This window comes from Myotis daubentonii, chromosome 5 (genome assembly GCF_963259705.1).
Source record: "Myotis daubentonii chromosome 5, mMyoDau2.1, whole genome shotgun sequence".
Lineage (NCBI taxonomy): Eukaryota > Metazoa > Chordata > Mammalia > Chiroptera > Vespertilionidae > Myotis > Myotis daubentonii.
In genome coordinates, this window is record NC_081844.1 from 97,019,551 (window position 1) to 97,038,255 (window position 18,705).

An 18,705-nucleotide genomic window follows, 5' to 3' on the forward strand; every position below is an offset into this window, starting at 1 on the left:
CAGAGACCACATGACGAATGACTGGAATAGGAAACGGCCCAAGATAGCAAGGTCTTATCCCTTGGTTTCCTCCCCGTTTGAACAACTTTATTACTGACTCATTCAAGAAAATATAAGACCACAGACATTACAAAAAAGTCAAACTCTACATAATGCTAAATTCTAACTAGTTTTATTTACTCCTCTAGGGTGAATTGCAGAAATCTTGAAAATATTACCTTAGTTTTGTTACCAGGTGGTGTGTTTTGTTTAAATGGAGGAAAGGCCAGAGGGGGTTGGGGGGGGGGGGAGTAAGAGATTAACCAAAGAATATACTGTATATGCATGTATGCATAACCCCTGGACACAGACAATATTACAGTGAAGGCCTGGGGGGAAGGCAGGAGAAGGGTGGAGGGGGTCAATGGGGGAAATAAGGAAGGGACAACTGTAATACTTTCAACAATAAAGATAAATTTAAAATAAAATAAAATGGTAATAAATCTGGAGGAAAAAAAAATGGCTTCAAAGCCCTATAACCCTGACTGTAACTATTCTGGACTTCTAAAAGTAGAAAAAAGCCACATGTCTTTTTTCGCCTTTGAATTTTATAGCAGCTGCCAATAAATGCTGAAGTTCAAAACAAGTGAAGAAAATTACTGTGGTAATGAAAGGGTTACTGCTATTACATTGCTGCAGATCCAGTTTTGGGAAAGCTCCACATTGCCAGAAGCAGGTAACCAAATCAAAAGAAAAAGAAACCTACAGAAAAAAGAACAGGCAAGGAGCCGTAGAGAGGACCACTCAAATGAAAGATAGCAATCACAGCGTAGAGTACTTTTTAGAGGCACCCAAACCCACCGAAATCAGGAAAGGTCAGGCGCAAAATTTAGGGTAAGTGCCTGGTACCAAGTTTAAGGAATTACCCAAATGCCACAGCTTGGTCATAAAAGGAATTAGCTTCGGTTGCTAGAAAGGAGTAGAGTGTTTATGACTGGAATGGCAAGTCATTCAGGATTATAAAGGTTATTTTCCTGTTCACTAAATGTTTTTAACATTGAGGATGAAGGCAGCACAAAGTTTGGAAGAGTGCATATTTAGTTATAGCTCTAGCCATTCTAAAAGGCTGGTCTCTGAATTCCTTATAAAACCGACTATTGCTAGTAATCACATAGAAATAGTCCTTTGTTGAATATCTTCAGATAACTGATGGTCAGTTTGTTATGCTTTACCTTCTAGATCCAGAGAGAAGATCTCATATAATAGGTTTCACAAAATGGGACCCAAATCCAAAGAACTTGGCTAGTCAACATTGAAAATGTAGAGAAAGGAGAATGTTCATGTACTCGTTTATTCACTCATTTTCTTAATGAGTTCCTAATATTTTCTGGGTACTTTGAGGTTTTCTCTATCCAATTCAAAAGTAGTTAATTTTATTGAATAGAAAAGTTTAAATGATATATTAAATCTAGCTACCCCCATGGTTTGATTTTGAAGGCCAATTTCAAGAGGAAAACTATACAGTCATGCCAGACTTATCCAAAGTGGCTGCTCCATTTTACATTCCCATCAGCAGTGTATGAGGGGAGATTTACCCTTAGATTCAAATGGCCCCTTGTTAGATGTGGGACCCTGTATCAAGTGGACATAATTTATAAACACCTCCATTTGTCATCTGTGAAACAGGAATAATGGTAATATGTACTTCACAGATTATAATGAAAATTAAGTGAAACGTTTGTTAATATTCCTAGTACAAAGTACACCCTCAATACATGTTATTAGTTCCCTTCCTTCTGCCTTTGATATTTGGTTGGCAACATTTATTCTGTAGTAAAATCAGATAGAGATACAATTATAACTCCCTATTAACAATAAGAGCTGCTACCTGACCTGTGTGGCTCAGTTGTTGTGTGTCAATACAAAATAAATTCATCTTTTTCTACCTTCTGTGGAATGAATACTCAAGTCTATAGGAGGAAAAAAACATAGAAACAAATCAGTTTTTATTTGGTTTGGATTTTTCAAATCCCCCCAAACAGTTTTTATTTCCCCAACTTTTCATTTGGAAGAGTTTAAAATTTACAGAAGATTTAAAAGAATATTACAGTAATCACTCATATACTCACCAACAATAGTTAAGGTTTTGAATATTTGCTTTATGTATGTGTATGGTTTGGTAAGCTATTTGAGAGTAAGCCACAGACAACACCATGCACCCCTAAATATTTTAGTCTTCCTCTTCTAAAAATAAGAGATTTCTTCAGTATTGCCAAATAACATTACCACACCTAAGAAAATGAATTATAATTCTCTAAATCTTTTACTGTCCAACCAATATTCAAATTTTCGCAATTCTCCCTGAATTATCTTTTACTGATAAAAATATTTTCCAACCAAGATCGAAACAAGTGGTTACATCTTACAAGCCAGCTTTGCTTTTAATCAACCTGAATGCTTCTGTCTGTTTTGAGTCTCTAACATCAGCAGAGAGAAGAAAAAAAAAAAATACTGTTGTTGTTTTCAAATTTAAGATCAACTGGTGTACCTCCATTCTACCCAGCTATTTTCTTTGTCTTGATTCTGATTAAGCCTGAAATGGGCAATAACACAAAATTATGTGTTGCTTTTTAAGCATGATATTCAACGTGATAGAATGGATATTGATTATCAAAGACATGTGTTAAGTTGCCTCCCCAATATCACCTTGAATGTTCTAGCTATGTAGTCTATTGGTAATTGATCATGGATGCATCAGTGACTTTTTCCTACTTCTCACAGTGATGAGTCCAGGGAAAACCCCATGACCCAAGTCAAGCCTTCACAATCAGAGCAAGGCTCAACAACAGGGCTTTTGGCTGAACTATGAGGGACAGCAAAGTTTCTCTTTCCTGCTAGACCTGAATAAGGAATCCTGTAAATTCGGGGACTATAGGCTGCCATCTTAGATCCAAAAGGGAACAGCCAACTTAAAAATATGCCAAAACATGTAAAAGAACCCAACACATAAAAGAACCACAGTGTATGAGCCCTAATCAAAGCCCCATCTGAAACCAGCATGTCCACCCCCTATTCTGTAATTATATCAGCTAAGAAATTACCTTTTTTTAGCATTATTATTTATTTATTTATTTTTTAGAAATTACTTTTTTTGCTTAAGCCAGTTTGGGTTATGTTTTCTATTATTTGCAATTAAAAGAGTTCCTAGGCATCAATTCTTTTAATTTGCTAGTCAGTGTAAGATGCTGCTATGAAGATAAGGGAGTAACTAAAAAAATGATGGTAGGTGCATAAAAACAAAATTGTACAACTTAACAAATTGTTATTTTAAAAATCCATTTAACCACTATCTAGAAATAGAAGCTTGCTAACACCCCAGAAGTCCCCCCACACACATACATACACACTCTTCTCACAAATGTCTAACCTAACTTTAATATAGTAACTTCCTTTTCTCTGCGTGACCACCTGAGTCCCTACATATGGTAGTTTAGTTTTGCCTGTTCTTGATTTGTATATAAATGGGATCATATAGTGTCCATTCTTTGGTGACTAACTTAACATTGTGTTTGAGATTCAATTATGTTCTTGTGTAGACCTGCAGTTTCATTCATTTTCATTAAAATTCCAAATTTAATGACCTCATCTGAATATAACATTATTTTTTGTATTCATTCTGCTGTTAATGAACATTTGGGTTAATGAACACCTAAATTTCAGCCTGAGACTACTACAAATTATGCTGCTCTCAGCATTTTGGAACTTGTCTCCTGGTGCTCAAGTGCAAACATTTCTCTTGAAGATAAATGCTGGGCCACAGCGTCTGTTAGATTCAACTTCCTTAGATAACTCCAGCTGTCTTCCAAGGTGTATGCACCAATGTGCACCCTCAACAGCAATTGGTCAGAGTTTCTATTGCTCTATATTCTAGCCTACTATTAGTATTGCCATCTTTTTCATTGTAGCCATTCTACTGGGGGTTGTTTTGTTTTGCTAATCCTTACTTGAGGATATTTTTCCATTGATTTTTAGAGAGAGGGAGAGACACACAGAGAGAAACATCAATGTGAGAAAAAACACATCAATTGGTTGCCTCCCTGATGGGTCCCAGCCAGGGCCAGGGATGGAGCCTGCAACAGAGGTATTTGACCTTGACCCCAGTCAAACCTGGGACACTTCAGTCAGCGGGCCAACGCTCTATCCACTGAGCCAAACCAGCTAGGGCTCTAGTGGGGTTTTTAATTTGCCTTTTTGTAATTGCTAAGGAGGCTGAGTACCTTTTCGTGTTTATTGGACTTTTGGTCTTCCTCTTTTGTGAATTGTCTAAGTCTCCTCCCCAATTTTCTCCTGGGTTGTTTGTCTTTTGCTTTTTGTTTTCTAATCCTTTGTATATTCTGAATGCAAGTCCCTTGTCAATCATATATACTGCAAACATCTTCTGTAGCTTTGTAGCTTCCCTTTTCATTCTCTAAATAATAAACATAAATTTAAATTTAATGTTTTTATATGTAATGATTCTTTCAAGCCTGTTTCTCCTGTGCTTTACAAAGCCATTGTGTCTTGAATCCAGTGGGCATATCTGTGTAGATCTGTTTCTTGAACTCACTATAACATTACACAGGTTTGACTGTCTATCCTGTGCCGATACCAAACTCTTTCAATTACTCTAGCTAAATAAGAAGTCCCCATATGTGGTAGAGCAAGTTCTCCCAATTCTTTTGTCTTTGTTTTATTTTCTTCAAAAGCATCTTGGCTCATTGCATTTCCTTATCAATTTTGGAATTAAATTTGGAATTTTAGCTTGTTGAGTTCCTCAAGGTCTTATTGAGACATTTCATTTTTGACATAGAGGTCTTGCATGTATTTTATTACATTAATTCCTAGATATTTTATGTTTTTATGCTGTTGCTAGTGTTAATTTAAATTTTCTGTTAGTCTTTGAATATGTTAACAGTAAATTCCAAGAGTTCCTGTCCCCAAGAACTTCCAATCCCATAGGATTGGGGATAGACACATAAGTGGTTTTGATACAAAGTGGAATGGATTAGTTATGATTAAGGTGGGCCAAGTTTGCCGAGGAAATACAAATGGGAGGAATTAACCCATTCTGTGGGGTCATGGGATGGACGGAAGGCAGAAGCATTCTAAGTATTGAAACATTGATAGGAGTCAGCTAGGTGAGTCAAGGATGAGGCAAAGAGGGGCAGAACGAGCACACATTTTATATACACATTTCAGGGGAAGTTGACGTGGGACATTTTCTGCCTCAGTGTCAAGTGAGGTACAAAAACAGTAAATTCAGATGCCAGCATGAAGGTGACACAGACTCTCCCATGGGCATAATTGGCGAAAGGAATGTGAACACACTAGTTCTAAGACTCCTGGAGCCCTGTGGGGAGATGAGGTCACCAAATGGTGCAAAACGGGAGCAGAGAAAGGATTTGGGAAAGGTTTCTTTGGAGGGAGGTGTTGCTGTCAGTATTGCTGAGCAAAGACGTCATCATGGGAGGTGCTAATCCCTTCTGCTCTAGTCTGGTGGCTGTGAGACCTTCCAAGAGATAGGATGGGGCAATCCATTCTGCTGCCCCTGCACCATGCTGAGCTATGGAAAACTCTCTGGGGCCTTCTGACACCCAATGTGTGCTACTATCAACACTAATAAAAGAGAAAAATGGTAATTGGCGTACGACGATACCCTTTTCATTGGCTAATCAGGGCTATATGCAAATTAACTGCCAACTATGATTGGCAGTTAACTGCCAACAAGATGGAGGTTAATTTGCATATGTAGGCACAATGCAGGGAGGCGAAAAGGAAAGCAGGAAGAAGCCCCCTGCCACTGACAGTGATTGGAAACCCAGGGGGGAGCTAAGAGCTGGGGGGCAGGGCAAAGGCGGCCCTGGGGCCGCCTTTGCCCTGCCCCCCAGCCATGATCAGAGAATCAGGCGCCTTTGCCGCCCTGGCAGGTGAGAGCAGGAAGTAGGGGTGGAGCCAGCAATGGGAGCTGGGCACGGTCGAAGCTGGCAGTCCCGGGAGCTAGGGGTCCCTTGCCTGGGCCTAAAGCGGAGCCCACGATCGCGGGGCCGCTGCAGCTGCGGGTCCCCGCTGCCCGAGCCGGACGCCTCAGCCAGAGGCGTTAGGCCTGGGCAGGGGCGGAGCCTGCAACCGCGGGGAGCTGGGGGTCCCCTTCCCAGGCCTGACACCTCTGCCGGAGGCCTCAGGCCTGGTCAAGGGGCCGATCCGTTGATTGGTGATCGGAGGGTGATGAGGGTCAACTCCTCTGGCTGAGGCATCAGGCCTGGGCGGGGGGCTGAGCCGGGGATTGGGGGGATATGATGGTCCCCTTGCCCAGGCCTGAAGCCGGGTCAGAGGCATCAGGCTTGGGCGGGGGGTGGAGCAAGCGATCAGAGGGAGGTGGGGGTCCCCTGCCCAGGCATGATTCCTGGGCGGCGGCCAGAGCCAGTGATCGGGGGGAGATGGGAGTCCCCTGTCCAAGCCTGACACCTCTGGCGGAGGCATCAGGCCTGGGCAAGGGACCGATCAGGTGATCGGAGGGTGATGGGGGTCTACGCCTCTGGCTGAGGCATCAGGCCTGGGCAAGGGGCAGAGCCAGCAATTGGAGGGCCTGGGCTGGGGGCAGAACCAGTGATGGGGGGAAATGAGGGTCCCCTGCCCAGGCCTGACGCCTCTGTCAGAGGCGTCAGGCCTGGGCAAGGGGCCGATCCTGCGATTGGAGGGTGATGGGGGTCAATGCCTGAGGGCTCCCAGTATGTGAGAGGGGGCAGGCTGGGCTGAGGGACACTCCCCCCCCCCCCCCGACACACCCAGTGCACGAATTTCGTGCACCGGGCCCCTAGTAAATATATATAGGGTGTCCTCCCCAAAATGTATACCATACATTATTGATAGCTCAATTCTTTTCAGATTTAACCCTTTGGAATTAATAATTATTATTAATAATTTATACATTTTTTGGGACAACATACATTTGGTCGTTGTTCCTGATTTCCAGTACAGAGCTTTTAAAACCCTAGGATTTTCCTGATAGGAGTAACAAGCCCCTTTTCACCTTACCTGAATTTATGCTGATAAGCCAGTAGATAGCTTCGGGATGGGGTCAGTCATCATAGTGTATTACTTTGTAACCTCTTTGAAAGCAACTTAACTATATTGTGAAGTCTTTCTCCTCCTACTATACCAGTGATGGCGAACCTTTTGAGCTCGGCGTGTCAGCATTTTGAAAAACCCTAACTTAACTCTGGTGCTATGTCACATATAGAAATTTTTTGATATTTGCAACCATAGTAAAACAGACTTATATTTTTGATATTTATTTTATATATTTAAATGCCATTTAACAAAGAAAAATCAACCAAAAAAATGAGTTCGCGTGTCACCTCTGACACATGTGTCATAGGTTCACCATCACTGTACTATACAAACATCATATTTTTAAAGCTACATGACATTCCACTATTTGGATATACCATAATTTATGAATTTTATCTCCCACTGTAAAACATTTAATGTTGTTTCTTTTATCTGTATATATAAAAACCTAAGCAACTGTTACAGCAGAACGACTGGAGCAACAAAAATAACCGCTTGCTATTATGCCCACTGAGCAGGCAGGCAGGTGAGTGGTTAGGGGCAAGCAGGCAGGCAGGCAGGCAGGCGAGTGGTCCCAGATTGCAAGAGGGATATCCGACTGCCAGATGTCCAACTGCAGGAATCGGGCCTAAACTGGCAGTCAGACACCCCCCGAGGAGTCTTGGATTGCAAGAGGGTGCAGGCCGGGCTGAGGGACCCCCTCCCCCTGTACCAATTTCGTGCACTGGGCCTCTAGTATAATTAATAATGCCAGTGTTGTCAACATCCCTATATGAACTCTTTTGTTCACTTGTACAATTATTTCTGTAGGATTAATGACTAGGTGTGAAAATTCTGGTTAAAGAGTACATATATTTGTTTTCTAGGGCTGCTAAAACAAAGTGGCTGGCTTTCACAACAGAAACTTACTGTCTTACAGTTCTGGAGGCCAGAAATCCAAGGTCAAGCTGTTGGCAGGTTGACGACTTCTTGGGGCTCTGAGGGAGAATCTGGTCAGTTCCTCTCTCCTAGCGTCTGGTAGTTTGCTGGCAATCTTAGCATTCCTTGGTGTCTGCTGTGTCACTCCTATGTCTTAATCTTCACATGGCTTTCTCCTGTGTTCCTATGCCCATATTGCCCCTTTTTATAAGGACACTGGTCATAATGGATTAGGGGTCCACCCTACTCCAGTATGACCTCAGTTATAATGACTCTATTTCCAAATAAGGTGACATTCTAGGCATTAGGACTCCCGCATGTGAATTTGGGGGGACACAATTCAACCTACAACATCTGTAAGACTTTTAACATATGCTGCCAAAGTTTTAGAGCGCATCTTTTAGAGTTGTAAATGAGGTGGCATCTGACAGGACTCAGGATGACTAATTGGGGAAGGGATCAGAGAGGAAAGGAGAACTGGGTGATTTCTAATGATTGGCCATGAGCAACTGAGTAAAATACAGGAGGATTATACGGGGAGAGGGAGTGTGGTCGGTGATGAAGTTAGGTTTTAGAGTCTGAGGCATTAAAGAACAGGCAAGTGGAAATGTCTAGTCAGGAACTATATATATTGGTCTAGAGTTTAGGAAAGACAAATTTGTGAATCATCACTACTTAAGTGGAAGTTGAAAGTCATGGGGATACATAAAATCACCCACTAAAATAGCCAAGTAATACAAGATGAAAAGAGGATGAAGGACAGCATTGAGAAACCTCAATATTAAGAGGATGTTTGGGGAGAAATGCTTCAAGGATGAGGACATAAAGTGATATCTGAAGGATGTGTGACTTCAAAGAAGATAAGAAAGCATTCCAAGCTGAGGATATGGTCTGAACAAAGGGCTAGAGACTGTGAATGCGCATGGCCTGAAAATATCTGATAATCTGATATGGCTGGAGATAACAGTAGGAGTGGACAGGAAGTGGTGGAAATGAAAAGAGGAAGGTGAATTAGGGCCAGACCTGGGAGATGTTTTGTACCTGTTGTTGGCCTAGTAGCTCTCAGATCCACACCCTGTCCTCTCCTGCTTACCTCTGTATTACAGGGCGCTGAGCCCTGTACCCGCATTGCAATCAGGTTTCAGGTTCAGTCTCCAGTTGAGGTGCGGGTGGAGGCAACCGACTGATGTTTCTCTCTGACATGGATGTTTCCCCCTCTCTCTCTTCTCCCCTCTCTCCCTACTTGCCGGGGTCCAACCCCAGCGGGTCCAGGGGTCCCCAAAGGTGTGGACGGAGTCGGCGAAGAAGGAATGACACGGAGACAGCGTTCAGTTGATCAGCAGCCTAGCCAGGATCTCTAGCCCGGATCTCCAGAGAGGTTCTGCTTCGGATCTCCAGCGAGGTTCTGTAGCCATGTTCCCTCGCTAGGTTCTCCAGCCAGGTTCTGTCCAGGCTCTCCAGTCAGGTTCAGTGTCCAGGTTCCAGTCAGGTTCTCCTGCCAATCTCTGTAGTCAGGTTCAGTCCAGGATCCCTTGCCATGTTCTCCCGCTAGGCTCTGTCTCTAGGCTCTGAGGCCAGTCCCTCTCCAGGATCCTCCGGCATGCTCTCTCCAGCGAAGTTCTTCTGTCTCTAGTTCTGTGTTCTAAATTCTGTCTTGTTACAACGGTATTTATACCAGTTGATTCAATCCTATCAATCTCTATTACAAAGGTTAGGGCGTTTCTTATCTCCATTCCAGGGAGAAAAGATTATGTAGTTTAAGCATGATTGTTCGTAGTTAAAGGGATTAATTACCCACCTGGCACTTAGTTGAGGGGTTTTATTCCCTCCCTAACTTCAGGGGAAAATCCCTACCTGGGGAAAACAACCTTTCTCAGAGACCTTGGTTAAAACACATAGTGCCAAGAAGGTGAGCAAACATATTAAGAACAGTATGCCATATATGCCAGGTCCCTTGAAACAGCAAGCATGGACCGGCTCCCGGCACCTACTCCTTCCTCTCTTTCTAAAATCAATAAAAACATATTTTAAAAATTAAATTAAATTAACGTTCATCCAAAGAACTGAGATATAGATGGAGAAGAAGAAAATGATTAGTTTACTGATAAAATGTGACTGCCATTAAGGAATAGAGTGTATAAATGAGTACTGAATTAACTAAAATGTTAAGGGAAAAAATCAGTCATATCGAAACCTGTCAGGAAGAGAACACCATTAATTACCAGTATAAAACACTTCAGGAGAGGCTGTGTGACCTACAGGGAGGTCTTCTTCCCTGAGAACTGTCCCTAGGAGACAGGGACAGGCTTAGGCAAAACCTGATGCCCTTGGAAGAGTTGGATGATCCAGAGAGAGACATATGACCTAAGTTAGACAAATTAAGATTTGATCCCAGAATTTTGGGATTTGGAGCTAAGTGACACAGAGACTGGGAGTCAAAGGCATATTAATGGCAGTACTCTAGGGATAAAATTTGTGAATTTATTGTTAAAGGCCTTGGTTTCTGGTTCAAGGACATTCAACTAGTACTCTATGTCAGGTACTGTGCCCTCCAATACTGCCTCTTCCTTTCCACCTTTTTTGGCTCAAGCCAGCCTCATTAAGTTTCTGTTATTTAAAACCAGAAATAATATTTCAACACAAATCACTTGAGGTAATATTTACTCAGCATGAAGGAAAAAAATGTACCACTTTAATGTTATCAATGAAATTCTAAATACTAAATGAAAATTATGAGTTTATTTCAGTATGAATAATGAGGCTCTGGAAATTCTAGGTAAGAAGTAATCATAGCTATCAATAAAAAGAAAACACAGTCCTTCTATTTGGCTTTATGAACAACACTAGAGGCCTAGAACATGGAATTTTTGCCCGGAGGGAGGGGGGGGTCCCTCAGCCTGGCCTGTGCCCTCTCACAGTCCGGGACCCCTCGGTGGGTGTCCAATTGCTGGTTTAGGCTCGACCCCTGCAGTCAGACATCCCTCTTGCAATCCGGGACCACTAGCCCCTAACTGCTTGCCTGCCAGCCTGCCTGCCTGCCTGCCCGCCCGCCCCTAACCACTCGCCTGCCTGCCTGCCCCTAACCGCTCGCCTGCCTGCCTGCTCAGTGAGTGTCATAGCGACTGGTCGTTCAGGTCATTCCAGTCATTCAGCGTTAATGGTCACTTAGGCTTTTATATATATAGACTAGGGGCCCGGTGCACGAAATTCGTGCACTGGGTGTGTCGGGGCGGGGGGGAGTGTCCCTCAGCCCAGCCTGCCCCCTCTCACATACTGGGAGCCCTCAGGCGTTGACCCCCATCACCCTCCAATCGCAGGGTCGGCCCCTTGCCCAGGCCTGACGCCTCTGACAGAGGTGTCAGGCTTGGACAGGGGACCCCCATCTCCCCCTGATCACTGGCTCTGGCCCCCGCCCAGGCCTGAGGCCTCGGCCAGAGGCGTAGACCCCCATCACCCTCCGATCGCCTGATCGGCCCCTTGCCCAGGCCTGACGCCTTCGCCAGAGGTGTCAGGCTTGGACAGGGCACCCCCATCTCCCCCTGATCACTGGCTCTGGCCCCCGCCCAGGCCTGAGGCCTCTGGCCCAGGAATCATGCCTGGGCAGGGGACCCCCATCTCCCTCTGATCGCTTGCTCCACCCCCCGCCCAAGCCTGACGCCTCTGACCCAGGCTTCAGGCCTGGGCAAGGGGACCATCATATCCCCCCAATCCCCGGCTCCGCCCCCCACCCAGGCCTGATGCCTCGGCCAGAGGAGTTGACCCTCATCACCCTCCGATCACCAATCACCGGATCGGCCCCTTAACCAGGCCTGAGGCCTCCGGCAGAGGTGTCAGGCCTGGGCAGGGGACCCCCAGCTCCCCGCGGTTGCAGGCTCCGCCCCTGCCCAGGCCTAATGCCTCTGGCTGAGGCGTCCGGCTCGGGCAGCGGGGACCCACAGCTGCAGCGGCCCCGCGATCGTGGGCTCCGCTTTAGGCCCAGGCAAGGGACCCCTAGCTCCCGGGACTGCCAGCTTCAACGGTGCCCAGCTGCCATCGCTGGCTCCACCCCTACTTCCTGCTCTCACTGGCCAGGGCGGCAAAGGCGCCTGATTCTCTGATCATGGCTGGGGGGCAGGGCAAAGCCAGGGCCGCCTTTGCCCTGCCCCCCAGCTCTTAGCTCCCCCCTGGGTTTCCAATCACTGTCAGTGGCAGGGGGCTTCTTCCTGCTTTCCCTTTCACCTCCCTGCATTGTGCCTACATATGCAAATTAACCGCCATCTTGTTGGCAGTTAACTGCCAATCTTAGTTGGCAGTTAACTGCCAATCTTAGTTGGCAGTTAATTTGCATATAGCCCTGATTAGCCAATGAAAAGGGTATCGTCGTACGCCAATTACCATTTTTCTCTTTTATTAAATAGGATACTATATGGTCCTTATACTTCCCATTTTGCAAGTGGAAGATTGATGGAAACTATGTCATCATCTAGCACAGGCCCATAGAATGTTGTTGAAGAACTACTGAATTAAACCCTAGACTCTGAAATACAGAATTAAAAAAATCTTTAGTTATTCAATAAATTCATTTTGATTAACAAGGATTGAGCTCAGGGGAAACTGGTTACCTTAAGGTCAGGAAGATAATTTTCAGCAAGGCTGCTTCCAGAACCCTGACTAATGCTCTATGGACATAAACACATTGCTAAAGAAATGTTTCCTGATGACGTGATGTATAATACATAAAACAATGCTAGCCTATTCCTTACAGATAGCCTCTTGGTGATCAAAGCTTGCTTTGTCATGTTGTATTTGTTTAGATTATAACAGTCTAGACATTTCATTAATATTTATGGAAGCATGGGAGATATTAATTTATCCACTTATGAGTCACTGTGGATATAAAAAAACAAATAAACGAAAATTGCCCTCATAATGTGAAATACTGCAACATAATTACAATTTGATGTTCTTGTTTAAGATTTCAAATTGAGTGTTGATTAGGCAGCAATATATTATACTAAAATTTCATCTCAGAAATAGTTCTTTAGTCTAGAATTTGTGGGTAGGGACATTTGTAATTATTTCTCCCATGACTGAGAAGATATTATCTCCTAAGCACATGACTTTGGATATAAACAAGCAGTACAGGTTTTACCGTTAACACTGTGCATAGGAGACTGCTGCCGGGCCATCTATGGGGGCCTGTTTTAGTTCTGTATTACAGGAAATTTCCCCCTCTTTTCTCAATATTTCCCCATAAAATGATGGCAAAATTAAATGAATATGGATCTTTTGCCACCTGTAATTTATATTGTTTGAAATTTTCACTCTACTTACTACATAAAAAGGTAAAATCAATTTTTCTTTCTTTTTTTTAAAAATATATTTTATTGATTTTCTACAGAGAGGAAGGGAGAGAGATAGAGAGTTAGAAACATCGATGAGAGAGAAACATCGATCAACTGCCTCCTGCACATCCCCTACTGGGAATGTGCCTGCAACCCAGGTACATGCCCTTGACCGGAATCAAACCTGGGACCCTTCAGTCCGCAGTCCGACTCTCTATCCACTGAGCCAAACCGGTTCCAGCTCAATTTTCTATAATATATTATTTTTATTATTGGGAGAAATGAACTTCACTGTTAGAATAAGTAGTCATTTTTTCCTCTTGCTGGTAATTTTTAGATCCTATGTTTAAATTAAGCTTGCTATTTTCAGGCTTAAAATTAAGTTCCAAAGATCTAGTGTGCAACTTTGTGCCTATACTTAACAATACTGTATTGTACACTTAAACTATTTTTTAACAGATCTCATGTCGTGTTCTAATCCTATAAAAAATTAATCCTATGTCATATTCATGTTTTGTTTTCAAAATAAAAAATTTAAATCACTTTACTCTTTTTTTTTTTAATATATTTTATTGATTTTTTTACAGAGAGGAAGGGAGAGAGATAGTTAGAAACATCGATGAGAGAGAAACATCGATCAGCCACCTCCTGCACATCTCCTACTGGGGATGTGCCAGCAACCCAGGTACATGCCCTTGACCGGAGTCGAACCTGGGACCTTTCAGTTCGCAGGCCGACGCTCTGTCCACTGAGCCAAACCGGTTTCGGCCACTTTATTCTTAATTGTAAAAATAATACAGACTTCCAATTATGGGAGAACATGGAATAGTTGCACTTCTCCCCATTCCTTGTGTTAAATATAGCTAAATACCCTTCATAGTATTATAAAACCAATATAAGATGATTCTGAAAGGGGGAGAGAAGGCAGATTGGTTAGTTACTCCGGTTTTCTTTTTGCTTCAAATTTCTCAGAGTGGGTACTGAAGATGTAGGCAGCCAGAAACATCAGCGGGTAGAGACAGAGAAAGCAGCGCTCCCCCCCCCCCCCCCCCCCCCCCCCCGCCAAAGCCTATTCTCTCTAGACAAAGGATCAGGAAAGGTGTAGCCTAGCAAGGGAGAAAACACTCAGTTAGCCACATGTGTAGAAGACTTAACATGGGAGTCCTGGGCCTGCTGTCCATACAAAGTCCTGCTTGCAAGGCTGGCATCTGGGAACCTCTCCGATATACAGTGCCCTACACTGATATATTACACTAGTGGCCCGGTGCATGGATTCGTGCACACTGAAATGAAATTAATTAGAAATATTTTAATATTGCTACTCGCCCTTTCTCTATAAGTGTCAACCAACTTCATGATCGACAATGACAGATCAAAACACATGCGTGTGATTGGCACCAGTGAGAGCTTTATATGTGTTGCACATGTGTGAATCAACTTAGCCATATATATATATATATATATATATATATATATATATATATATATATATTAAATTTGCTTAATTAGACCTGCTTTCTGACGTAGCTAAACTTTTTCCAGCCCAGTGAAGCACCCCAACTTCTCTTTCAGGTAATTGTCACCAACACAGCCGTAAATATCAACACGAAGCAGATTATTATTGTAGATCACGCAGGGAGAATAAAGGGTAAAATATTTAACTGCAGCAGTGTTTGACTACATTCTGCACAGTGAGAAAATCTGAAGTCATTTTCAATGTCCACCATTTCTTACTTCTTTTCAGTTGGGTCAAGTTTCTAAGCTTTCTACATTTCCATTTTCCAGCTAATGAAAACAGGATTCCACCAAGTCTCCCATCTACCTATTCCAGGACTTCTGTGAGGATCAAATGAGACGAGGCACAGGAAAATGCTTCACCGACATTTGATTAAAGTGTAAAATGTTTGCACCTGGCTATAAAGCAAATCGTGTTCCTGGGCTGAAGAAACTCCAAGGAGGCTAGTCCCTAGGGGGAGGAAGCTAGGCGTTGCTACATGATGTCATTACCCGGCACCCACAGCGACCATTTCTGGGCTGGGCTGTGGGCCCCATTTTGTGCCATGGGGTCTCGGCAGCGTGGCTGCGATTTGGTGGGGTGTCGCTCCGGGGTGGTGGTGGGACCTGGTTCCACTTGGGGGAAGCCAAGTGTTGCTTTGTGGGCACCAGGTCCTTGGTGCCATTTCTCTGTAAATGGCCAATGAGCATCACAGCAGCTCCTGTGTTGAGTGTCTGCCCCTTGGTGGTCAGTGTGCATCATAGCGACTAGTCAGATGGTCGGACACTTAGCATATTAGCCTTTAATATATAGATTTTCCTAAATGATGAATTGCCGGGAGCCGGTCCATCCTTGCTGTTTCAAGGGACCTGGCATATATGGCATACGGTTCTTAATATGTTTGCTCACCTTCTTGGCGCTGTGTTTTAACCAAAGTCACCTCTCCGAGAAAGGTTGAATCCCCAGGTAGGGATTTTCCCCTGAAGTTAGGGAGGGAATAAAACCCCTCAACTAAGTGCCAGGCGGGTAATTAATCCCTTTAACTACGAACAATCATGCTTAAACTACATAATCTTCCTGGAATGGAGATAAGAAACGCCCTAACCTTTGTAATAGAGATTGATGGGATTGAGTCAACTGGTATAAATACAGATGTAACAAGACAGAAAGAGACAGAACTGAGAACACAGGGCTTGGAAGACAGGACCAAGAGAGACAGAGCCTAGGCACAGAACCTACACAGAACGTTCTCTAGAGACAGAAGAACTTCGCTGGCGAGAGCATGCCAGAGGATCCTGGACCGGGACTGGCCTCGGAGCCTAGAGACAGAGCCTAGCGGGAGAACATGGCAAGGGATCCTGGACTGAACCTGACTACAGAGATTGGCAGGAGAACCTGACTGGAACCTGGACACTGAACCTGACTGGAGAGCCTGGACAGAACCTGGCTGGAGAACCTAGCGAGGGAACATGGCTACAGAACCTCGCTGGAGATCCGAAGCAGAACCTCTCTGGAGATCCGGGCTGGAGATCCTGGCTAGGCTGCTGATCAACTGAACGCTGTCTCCGTGACATTCCTTCTTCACCGACTCCGTCCACACCTTTGGGGACCCCTGGACCCGCTGGAGCAGGACCCCGGCATCATGCTCTACCGACTGAGAGGGACCCCTAGGTAAGCACCCCGCACTCGGGACGGATAGGACTCCACCATAGGAAAAGGGTGGATAGTCTTCGCCGACTCCGTCCACACCTTTGGGAACACCTGGAAAAGGATTCCCCTAGGTAAGCGCCCCCCCCCATGAGAACCCCCACACTCGGGACGGATAGGACTCCACCAGGGTGCTACATACCCCCCTATAGAGGATAAGTAGGGTAAGAAGGTGGATAGTACAGAACTTAGATTGAGAAGATGTGCCATACTGAGTCCAAAGAAAGAAGACTCTGTATTGATCCTTAGATTGAGAAGATGTGCCATACTGAGTCCAAAGAAAGAAGACTCTGTATTGATCTTTAGATTAAGAAGATGTGCCATACTGAGTCTAAAGAAAAAAGACTCTGTATTGATCTTTTAACATATGTGCTTGCTAGCAGAGGAATTAAGGTTACTCCCAGTCAGACAGAACGTTTTATACAAGAAGTATGTCCATGCTTTTCTGAGGAAGGAAAGGTAAATGTAATGGCATGGGAGAAGGTAGGCCCAAGGAGCCTTATCCTTAACCCCACTGCAGCCTTTCCACCCCGGGAAAGTGCAGGATTGGCAAGCTCTCCCTGGGGTGATAGATCAGGACTCAGGTAATAGCGGAAAGCACCAATCCTACTCTTAAAATGGATATAAGAGAGCATTTGAGGTTTTTCTTTTTAATGCCTGCTTTTAAAAAATAAAAAAGGGGGAATTTGCCGGGAGCCGGTCCATCCTTGCTGTTTCAAGGGACCTGGCATATATGGCATACGGTTCTTAATATGTTTGCTCACCTTCTTGGCGCTGTGTTTTAACCAAAGTCACCTCTCCGAGAAAGGTTGAATCCCCAGGTAGGGATTTTCCCCTGAAGTTAGGGAGGGAATAAAACCCCTCAACTAAGTGCCAGGCGGGTAATTAATCCCTTTAACTACGAACAATCATGCTTAAACTACATAATCTTCCTGGAATGGAGATAAGAAACGCCCTAACCTTTGTAATAGAGATTGATAGGATTGAATCAACTGGTATAAATACAGTTGTAACAAGACAGAAACACTCAGAACTCAGAATCTAGAGACAGCAAGAGACAGAACTCAGAACACAGAATCAAGAACACAGGGGCTTGGAAGACTACAGAAATTGGCAAGAGAACCGGACTGAACCTGGCTGGAGAACCTACAGAACCTGGCAATAGAACCAGGCAAGAGAACCCAACCATGCTGATCAACTGAACGCTGTCCCTGTGTCATTCCTTCTTCGCCGACTCCGTCCACACCTTTGGGAACCCCTGGACCCGCTGGGGCTGGACCCCGGCAATGAATGTTTTAGTGTGCCTACACTGTTCATGCAAAGGACATGGTTTATGCTGCATACCTGTTTTCCTTCTGGGAGTCTGGAACTGGTGGTAGGCAGTGGGTACCTATCTGACTAGCCTTCCACAAAACAGCAACAAAACCCTTGGGCAGTAAGTCTCCAATGAGCTTCCCTGGAAGATGACACTTCATACCTGTCGTCACAATTCACTGATGGAAAAATTAAGTGTATCCTGGGTGATTCCCCTGGAGAGAACTCTTAGAATCATGTGCCTGGTTTCCTCTGGACTTAACGCCATGAAGCTTTTCCATTTGGAGATTTTGCTTTGTAACCTTTTGCTGTAAATCTCATTTGTGAATACAACTATATTCTGAGTCCTTTGAGTCCTCCTAGTTTGAACATGGGAGTGTTAAGACCAACACATTGCCATATACAGAAGAAGTCATGGTCCCACCCTCACCTATGTCAGCCCAGTGGGAAGCCAGAACTTTCACCATCTCCCAGTGGTAATGAGCTGCCCTTGCCACTTTCCATAATGTCATTTGGAGGCTAAGTGGGGAGCAGTGAAGAGGCACCCCTCTACCTCCCAACCAAGGTGGTATCAGTGGAGGCCTGGTGAACCTGACCTCCTGCCCCTGCACAGTACTGGTGTCCTTTCCTGCCCACATGGGGTGTCAAAGGAGGCCTAATGGGAAGCCTGGACTTCTATCCCAACCAGGTAATTACAAGGTGACATCTCCCTTCCCTAACCAATAGTGTCAGAGAAGGTCTGCTGAAACAGATTTATTTTTGCTTTTATTTTTTAAAATTGTTTTAAAAAATCTTTATTATTGAAACTATTACATATGTCCCCTTTTTGCCCCATTGACCCCCTCCAGCCCGCCCCAG